Source organism: Pongo pygmaeus, chromosome 8 (genome assembly GCF_028885625.2).
Source record: "Pongo pygmaeus isolate AG05252 chromosome 8, NHGRI_mPonPyg2-v2.0_pri, whole genome shotgun sequence".
NCBI lineage: Eukaryota > Metazoa > Chordata > Mammalia > Primates > Hominidae > Pongo > Pongo pygmaeus.
The window spans coordinates 29,300,328-29,310,025 of record NC_072381.2 but is presented as its reverse complement, the minus strand read 5'-3'; the positions used below and the strand labels follow the sequence as shown (position 1 = coordinate 29,310,025).

The 9,698-nt window shown below is 43.3% G+C and overlaps 1 protein-coding gene across 2 annotated transcripts in view; it reads left to right on the top strand.

Moving 5' to 3' along the window:
• Positions 1-3,943: 3,943 nt before the first annotated feature.
• The window catches only part of MPP7 (MAGUK p55 scaffold protein 7), a 271,223-nt gene continuing 265,468 nt past the window's right edge, over positions 3,944-9,698 (top strand). The window contains exon 1 of one of the 2 annotated variants that reach the window (XM_054435739.2): positions 3,944-4,159. The gene's annotated coding sequence lies outside the window, so the exon portion shown is untranslated. The remainder of the gene's footprint in view (positions 4,160-9,698) is intronic. The other variant, XM_054435731.2, reaches the window with a different exon arrangement.

The following is a 9,698-nucleotide window of genomic DNA, read 5'->3' as shown; positions in this document are numbered from 1 at the left end:
GATTAGGGTTAGGGTTAGGCAGGTGATTTAGTCCTTGTGGGTGCAGCTCTGGAACATCATTTCTCCGACACTGGGACATACGAGCCAGGGGCTGGTTGTCAGAATAGGAGAATAGAGCACAGGTGTAGAGAGAGCACCTGCTATGGAGAAAAAATTTCATTGAGTTCCTCCTGGCTTTTCAGGTCTGGGATCTGAGTCTTCCTGAGGACTAACTTATTTTTGCCTTTGGGTTCTATTATACATCTATCTAATCTATCAATCAACGATCTATTATCTATCTATCAACTATCTATTATCTATCATCTATCTATCTATCTATCTATCTATCTATCTATCTATCTATCTATCATCTATTTTAGAGACAGGGTCTTACTCTGTTGCCCAGGCTGGAACGCAGTGGCAAAATCTCTGTTCACTGCAGCCTAGAACTCCTGGCCTCAAGCAATCCTCCCACCTCAGCCTCCCGAGTAGCTAGGACTACAGCTGCACACCACCATACCTGGCTAATTTTTACATTTTTTGTAAAGATGTCTTGCTATGTTGCTCAGGCTGGTGTTGATTTCCTAGCCTCAAGTAATCCTTCCACCTTGGCCTCCAAAGTTGTTGAGATTATGGGCATGGGCTACTGTATGCAGCCTCTTCTATCTATCTAATGAATTTCTGTCCTCTATTAGGGTGAAGAGATAGATAGCTTTTCAGTGGCTTTGAAGCATTGTGCCAAATATTTCAAAGATCACATTTTTAAATCTACATTTTGATTTATTTAGTTGCTGCAAATTTTGACTTATCTGTCACTAATCAGCTGGATGTACTGAGATACTTTGATATTTCCTAATGTCTGGCACTTTCTCTTTCTGGCCTTCCATAGTGAGGGCTGGCTCTCTTCCCTTATAGGTATCTGCTAATGCTGGAGGCTCAACTGATAAAGACAGCCATCCCAAGAAGCAGGCGGAAAGGCTGGGGCTAATAGAACAGATCTCTACTCCAGGGGCTTCAACTCTGCCCTAGTTCTGGTCAAATAGGATTAATACTGCTCGCCATTACTATCCTAAAAGGACTGTCATGGTTAAAAGTGGGCATTTACTCTTTTCAGTGTCTTTTGTTGCTGGAATAAAGGAGATGATAATATGAAACAAAAATCAGGTTGCTTCTCCTCATATTTTGCTCAGCTCCCAAGCATTCAGAATGTCATTACTAATTAGACAGTTTTTTTCAACATTCTGGGACCATCCAGGCTAGGCAAGCTTGTGATGTGGGGAAAGTTGACTGGTTATACAATGGCTTTGCATTAGATCCCCTGCTCCCTCGCAGGCGCTGAATGCTCTTCTGTTGTTCTCTGGGTCTAGAACCCTGTCCCTTTTCTCTGGGATGGCTCCTACTGATTTTTTAGCTTACTCCTCATTTGCTGCAGGACAGTCTCCTTGGCCCTATAGTACTCTTGATTTCCCCATCACCTGTGCAGTAATAGTTTCTCTATAGATCCACCAGTCTTGTCTTATTCATTGTTATATCCACAGATCTAACCTATTTCTAGTAAACAGTAGGTTCTTCCTAGATCTATTCCTGATGATTGGCTTAATGAATGAATGCTCATTTTACTGGTGACTCTGAAAAAGGAAAAAAAAAAAAAAAAGATTTTACTCCACTATCAGCAACTCGATGTTGCCCGTCAGGAATCCTTGTAACAAAATACAAACTTATCATTGCCTACAAGGTCCTCACCTCCTTCTCCAACCTGTCTAGTAGCACTCTCCTTACGCACCATGATACCCATGCTGGCTTTCTCTCTGTTCCTGCAATACATCACTTTTCTTCCTACTTCAAGGCCTTTGTTCTTGCTATTTTATCTGCCCTGGAGTTTTGCTAAGTTGGTGTTTTCTTATTTAGGTGGTGCCTCAAATCTTAGAGCATTTCTCTTAGATCATTTCTCCTTAAAGCATTTTTCTCCTTTCACAAAATTAAGTGTGTCTCCCATCCCTCTGGTCACTGTTTTCTTCTTTGCCCTGATCCCGGTCTGCAAGTTTATCTTTTTATTGGATCGTTGTCCATCTTCTACTGATAAAAATAGCTGCAAGTCTGTCTTGTTCAAGGCTATACTCTGAGTGCTTAGTAGAAAGCCTCGTTCATTGCAGTATCTAGTATTTGATGATTAATATTGATTACATGTTTGATGAGTAAATGAATAAAAGAATAATCTTAGACATACATTATTTAATCCCAGTGAAAGAATGTTAGTGATGGAATTTCAGGTGTTATTGTAGAAGAAACTTTTGAAGGGTATTCCCTACAGTTTGTTCATACTAGGCTAAGTTCCTCTTCTTTTCCTTACACAATGTAAAAATATTAGATCTCAAAACTATTTGCTCAAAGTACTTACTTTAGGACACGTATTTTTAGACTACAGTTTAGAATTACAGTTATTATTAGAAAGGTTTGGTAAAAACTCTTTTTGTTAGGCAATAAGGTTACTCTGTCCTCCAAAGAGCTTTACTTTATTCTCAGGAAATAAGAGAGAAAAAAAGAATTTCTTGTCTTCTTTGTATCAGGTGTTTTGCCCTTACTTCTCTTTAAGTTTATGTTTACCTTAACATTCCTTTCCTTCCTTAGGTTTGCTTTTTGTCTATCTCCATTTTTCACTATTACGTAATTCACAGAGTTGCTGGGGGGAAGTGCTTAATTTCAAATAGCCTGTTTTAGAACTTTGCGAGAATGACAAGAACAAACAGAATGTTAAGGCAGCTAGAGAGAGTTAAGTGAGAGTGGTCCCTAGGTGAGAAATGCTTCCTGCCTTCTAGGCTGACACCAGTTCTGGGGGATGTGTTCTGAGAGCTCATATTAACTGCAGGTCATTGATCCTTATCTCAATCCCCTTCCTCTCCCTTCAGCTTTCCATTCAAAGTCTTTATCACATCTTGAAGTGTTGTCACATTATTTTTTTTTCTGATAATTCCCTCTATTAGCTGAGCTTTCCAATTTATATTACCTGATTTTTTTTTTTGTCTTCTGCTTTTTACAACCCCTTTTTCTAAAGCTTTATTGATTGTGTACTTTGGATTCTAATTCTTCCTATCAGAGTCTCCCTTTAATTCTGTTTGCAGTGTAGTGCTGTCCACATTATGTGTTGGTTACATGATAGTTAGGAAGGAGTATGGGGGCACCTCGGCCACATCTGTAAAGTTCTTTAAGAGAGCTGAAGGGCGCTGATACCAGTTCATGTTTTTTTGGGTAGCCCTCAGATATTGAGCATGTTTACTGTGTTTTCTTCTATTGTGAAAGAATCAGTTCTCTGGATTTCCTTAGTTTGTCTTTACCATTCTCTGCACCCTACTCATTTTTCTATTTAAGATTTTTTTTTCTAATTATGTAGTACATGTTCAATATGGAACACAAAAAGGTAATAAGAAAAAAAGTCACCTACTGTGTCGCCAAAGGTGAAAACACCTTATGTCTTTTTTCGTGCATAACAATATCCCTCTCAATCTTATGCAGCATTTTTAAACCTAGGAGACTTCTCTGAATCCAAAGGAAGTTAAAGATTACGTTATTCACCAAGTTCATACTGAAATTAGAGAACCGCAGGGGCTTAAGAAAACTCGCATCTGGCGAATGAACCTGCGTATCCGGGGTTCTCTTCAGGGAGGTTGCTCGTCCATGAAACACACCCCAGTCTGCAGCCACCTGGGAGTGGGGAACCAAGGGCGAGCGGACCCGGCGGGCAGGGGCGGAACTTGCGGGGACTGCGGGTAGGAGGAGGAGCTACAGAGCCGTCACCAATTAGAGCCCAGCTTTGTTTTCTCTTGCCGACCAATGAGGGAGTTCTGCTGGAGGGGCTGTCTTCAAGTCTGAGACGCCTACCGCCTTTGCAGCCTATCAGCAGTCCTCTCTTACCCGCGGGCGGTGCAGCCCCGCCCCGCCCCTCCAGCCGCGGTCCCGCCCCTCCGAGGGTGGGGGCCGTGTTGGTTACTAGCCGGGCTGGAGGCGGGGGCCGGGCTCCCACTGGGCTCGTGCATTCTGCGCCCGCCGCGGCGGTGCCGAGCCCGCTGGCTCCCGATTGTCCTCTGCGACGGTGGCGGTCGCTGCCTCCTTGCCTCCGGGCCCGGGGCTGCAGGGGCCAGAGCGAGTGCGCCTCCTGCCCGCGGACCGCGGCTGCCCACAGCAGGTAATGGGGCGCCTCTGGGGAGCGCCTGTCGGAGCCCCGGGCTAGGCGCGGGCGGTGGGGTCGGCCCCCGAAGCTGCTCCCTGCGCCGGTGACCGGGCAGAGCGGGGCCGCGGTCCTCCGGAGCCTCCTGCCGGCCTCTAGGCGCCTCAGCCCGGGAGCCCGCGGCTGGCACCTTGCGGGGAGGTGGGGGAGGGGGCGGGGCCGGGGCAGGGGCGGGGCCGCCTCGGGCGGGACCCTGAGGACCCCTGGAGACCCCTGGTGATACGCGGGACTCCGGGCGGGGGCGGTTGCGGGGCCGACCAAGGGCGGGGAGGACCGGCAGGTGGAGGAAAAACTGCGGAGTTGAGTCAGAGTCCGGCTCCCCGGGGAAAAGAACCGACTGAAAGGGAGCGATAAGCTGACTAGCTTCTTTTTTTTTCTTTCCTTAAGCCAGAAAGGCGTCTTCACTTGGTCGTGTTAATTACATGTTTTCTGAGAACAGGCGTTTGGCCGTGTAATCTACACGATCGCATTATTTATTTACTTATTTGCTATTTAAAAAATTAAAAGCAGCCTTTAGCGTGAATCTATTTGGGGGCTTTTGCTTAAGTGACAGGTAGACTCACCCGAGTAACTCAGCTTTGTCTGGGCTGAAGTGGGGAGCGGTGAGGTAGGAATGAGGGGGAGGAGTGTTCGTGAGGAATGCCTGTGCAGGTTTGAAAGGATTGTGGGGGTGGGACCTTGTTTCTGTCACTGTGCCATGGGTGGGAGTAGAATTGTGATTTTTTTTCTGTTTCTAATTTTTAAAAACAATATTCACATTAAAAAAAGAGGGGGCTCTCTAAAAACAGTCTCTGTACTCGAGGCTTTGGGGATGCACCTGCTAGTCAGGCAGTAATAGTTTGCAGGTAAATCCTGGGCTATTAATTACGTAATTTGATTTACTTATAAAGAAGTATCTTGGATTGTTGCTGCCTTTCCTTTGACTTGCTCAATATATTGCTTGTTTACAAGTGAATTGATGAAGGTCATTGAGTTTTAGCGGTAATGTCACAGCGATGGCCCTTGGAGAGTTTTCTATGCGCAGGTTCACTCTGGTTCTACAAAAACAGTATTTCCATTTAATTGTGAAGCTTATAGCACTCTATCAATGATATAGTATGCCATCTTCCTACTCTTCTGAGGCAGGCTGTGCATAGCATGTCCATTTTACAGGTATGTCAACTGAAAGCCCTAGAAATGAAAGGAATCCTGCCCCACTTTACTCCTACTTTGTTTTATACCTATAATGGATTTAATCCAAAATCTGGGTAAGATTCCCGCCATCAAGCCAACTTCTGCATACCAATTCGATCCCGTATACACAGGTCAGAGGTGGAGATGGTTATTTTCAAGTAAGGAAATATTATCTCTGAGGTTTTCTTTCCATCCAGGTTGCTTAGCTAGTTTGAATTTCAGGTGAAAGGTAATTTTCCACACAGGCAAAACAAACAAAAGTTAGGAATGCTGTGTGAAAATCTCTATTTTAAATTTTGGGAAGCTTTCCAAATTAGAGAACCTTGTTTGTGTTTGCATCTCTAGCTCAGCATTGAATTTCGGTACCGTTTTTTGAATTGAATAGAAATAATTGATATGCAGAAGGAAAATACTGATGAAGTGTAATGCATTTTGATCATGACTTATGACTTTGTTTCGGGAAGTGTTTACTGTAAATTTATAGACGGATCGAAGAATAATTTCTTAATTAGAATAACTTGACCAAACGAGTTTGGGCATTAGTGTGGGACAGGCTGAAATGGGTAGTTGGGAGTAGCCGCTTGTATGATGTTAAGGCTTAGGGAATTCTAGAGAATTGTTAGGTTTTGTTAAATTTACTACTTATCAGGAACATGAAAATGTCTTATGGATTACTGAATGGAACTCTTTTTTTTTTCTTTGTGGTGGAGTCTCACTCTGTTGTCCAGGCTGGAGTGCAGTGGCTCACTGTGATCTCTGCCTGCCAGGTTCAAGCGATTCTCCTTCCTCAGCCTCCTGAGTAGCTGGGACTACAGGCGCATGCCACCACGCCCAGCTATTTTTTTTTTTTTTAATATTTTTGTAGAGATGGGGTTTCACTATGTTGGCCAGGCTGGTCTCAAACTCCTGACCTCAAGTGATCTGCCTGCCTTGGCCTCCCAAAGTGCTGGGATTACAGGCGTGAGCCACTGCACCCAGCCTGAATGTAACTGTTCCAATCATGAAGTTATCTCTTGTTTTGTGGCTAATACCTCTGTTTCACATGTACATTTTAACATATTCATGTAACATATAAGGCAACTCTTACACAAGGCTGTCACTCTAGCCCAGAATTTATTTACTTATTTATGTTTTAGTGGCTTTATTTAACTTTTACTCTCCTGTCAAAATTTCTAGCACCCAAGCAAAAATTTCCATAAAGGAACTTTTATCATCTGTTGATTATACAGAAAAAGAATCATTTATTCTCATAAGCCTGGCCCTCTTGCAGTGTGGGACAGTGGAAAGATATTTTGGCTGTTTGTAAAGTATTTGCCTGTATTCTTACCTGAAGCTTTGACTCCTCCCCCTCCCCCAATGGTTTTCAGAGTTTCTGTGACTTTTTTCTTTAAATTAATTATGACACTACCTGACTTCCACTAGATGGTGCACTGGGGGCTGCTTATTGGAGATTTCAAACAGATTTTTGTTTTTCCTTGTTATAAACATTTCACTGACAAAGATACAAAGGTACTGCAGCTGTTTCTCTCCTAATTGCAATTCAGACAAAATTGTAATGAATGACTTAAGTCTTGAGTTTTGGCCAGGCACGGTGGCTCACGCCTGTAATCCCAGCACTTTGGGAGGTCAAGGCGGGCGGATCACCAGGTCAGGAGATTGAGACCATCCTGGCTAACACGGTGAAACCCTGTCTCTACTAAAAAATAGAAAAAATTAGCCGGGCATGGTGGCGGGCGCCTGTAATCCCAGCTACTCGGGAGGCTGAGGCAGGAGAATGGCCTGAACCCGAGAGGCGGAGCTTGCAGTAAGCCGAGATCGTGCCGTTGCACTCCAGACTGGGCCACAAAGCAAGACTCTGTCTCAAAAAAAAAAAAAAAAAAAAAAAGTCTTGAGTTTTGTTAAATGAGATACATTCGGAAGGAAAGGGTATTCCTTCATTTTGAATTTAAAGTGAAAGAAATTGTTAGTCAGGCTTGCTCTCTGAAGATACTGTGATTTTTACAAACTGAAGGTTCGTTGGCAACCCTGCAAGTCTATTGGTGCTATTTTTCCAATAGTGTATGTTCATTTTGTGTGTCTCTGTCATATTTTGTTAATTCTCACAATATTGCAAACTTTTCATTGTTATTCTGTCTGTTATGGTGATCTCTGGTCAGTGATCTTTGATGTTACGATTCTAATTGTTTTGGGGCTCCATGAACCGCACCTATATAATATGGTGAACTTAATTGATAAACGTTGCATATGTTCTGATATCTCCACCAACTGGCCATTCCCCATCTCTCTTCCTCTTCCCAGGCCTCCCTATTCCCTGAGACCCAACAATATTGAAATTAGGCCAATTAATAGCTCTACATTGGCATCTAAGTATTCAAGTGAATGGAGAGTTGTGTGTCTCCCACTTTAAATCAAAAAGCTACAAATGAGTGAGCTTAGTGAGGAGGTCGTGACAAAAGCTGAAACAGGCCAAAAGCTAGGCCTCTTGCACCAAACAAGTGAGCTCTGAATGCAAAGGAAAGGTTCTTGAAAGAAACTAAATGTGCTACTCCGCTGAACATCCAAATGATAAGAAAGTGAAACAGCCTTATTGCTAATATAGAGAAGGTTTTAGTGGTCTGGATAGAAGATCAAACTAGCCACAACATTCCCTTAAGCCAGCAGAGCAAAACCCTAACTCTCTTCAATTCGATGAAGGCTGAGAGAGGTAAGGAAGCTGCAGAAGAAAAGTTGGAATCTAGAAGAGGTTGGTTCATGAGGTTTAAGGAAAGAAGCTCCTTCCCTAACATAAAAGTGCAAGGTGAAGCAGCAAATGCTGATATAGAAGCTGTAGCAAGTTATCCAGAATATCTAGCTAAGATCATTGATGAAGGTGGCTACACTGAACAACAGATTTTCAGTGTAGATGAAACAGCCTAATATTGGAAGAAGATGCCGTCTTGGACTTTCTTAGCTAGAAAGAAGTCAATGCTTTGCCTCAAAGGCCAGGCTGACTCTTTTGTTTGGAGCTAGTGCAGCTGGTGACTTTAAGTTGAAGCCAGTGCTCATCTACCATTCCAAAAATTGTTAAGCATTATGCAAAATCTACTCTGCCTGTGCTCTATAAATGGAGCGACAAAGCCTGGATGATAGTACATCTGTTTACGGCGTGGTTTACTGAATCTGTTAAGCTCACTGTCGAGACCCACTGCTCAGAAGAAAAGGTACCATTGAACAGTGCTGTTCATTGACAATGCACCTGGTCACCCAAGAGCTCTGATGGAGATGTACAAGGAAATTAATGTTTTCATACCTGCTAACACAACATCCGCTCTGTACCATGGATCTAGGAGTCATTTCAACTTTCAAGAGTTATTATTTAAGAAGCACATCTTGTAAAGTTATAGCTGCCATAGATAGTGATTGTTCTGATGGATCTTGGCTAAGTAAATTGAAAACCTGGAAAGGATTCACAATTCTAGATGCCATTAAGGGCATTTGTGATTCAAAGGAGGAGGTCAAAATATCAACATTAACAGGAGTTTAGAAGAAGTTGATTCCAGCTCTCATGATGACTTTGAGGGGTTTAAGACTTCAGTGGAAGAAGTACCTGCAGATGTGGTGGAAATAGTAAGAGAACTAGAATTAGAAGTAGACCCTGAAAATGTGACTGAATTGCTGCAATCTTATTATCAAACTTGAATGGATGAAGAGTTGCTTCTTCTGAATGAGCAAAGAAAGTGGCTTCTTGAGAGGGAGTCTATTCTTGGTGAAGATGCTGTGAGCATTGTTGAAATGACAATGAAGGATTTAGAATATTCTGTAAACTTAGTTAATTAAGCAGTGGCAGGGTGTGATAGGATTGACTTCAATTGTGAGTGAGGTTCTACTGTGGGTGAAATGCTACCAAAAGAGAGACCTTTTTTGAAAGGCAGAGTCAGTTGATGTGGCAAACTTCTTTTTTTTTTTTTTTTTTTTGAGACGGAGTCTTGCTCTGTTGCCCAGGCTGGAGTGCGATGGCGCGATCTTGGCTCACTGCAACCTCCGCCTCCCAGGTTTAAGAGATTCTCCTGTCTCAGCCTCCTGAGTAGCTGGGATTACAGGTGCACACCGCCACGGCTGGCTAATTTTTTATATTTTAGTAGAGATGGGGTTTCAATGTGTTGACCAGGCTGGTCTTGAACTCCTGAGCTCACGCGATCCACCCGCCTCGGCCTCCCAAAGTGTTAGGATTACAGGCGTGAGCCACAGCGCCCGGCCTCATTGTTTTCTTATTTTAAGAAATTGCCACAGCCATCCATCTTTCAGCAGCCAGCACCTTGTTCAGTCAGCAGCCATCAACATCAAG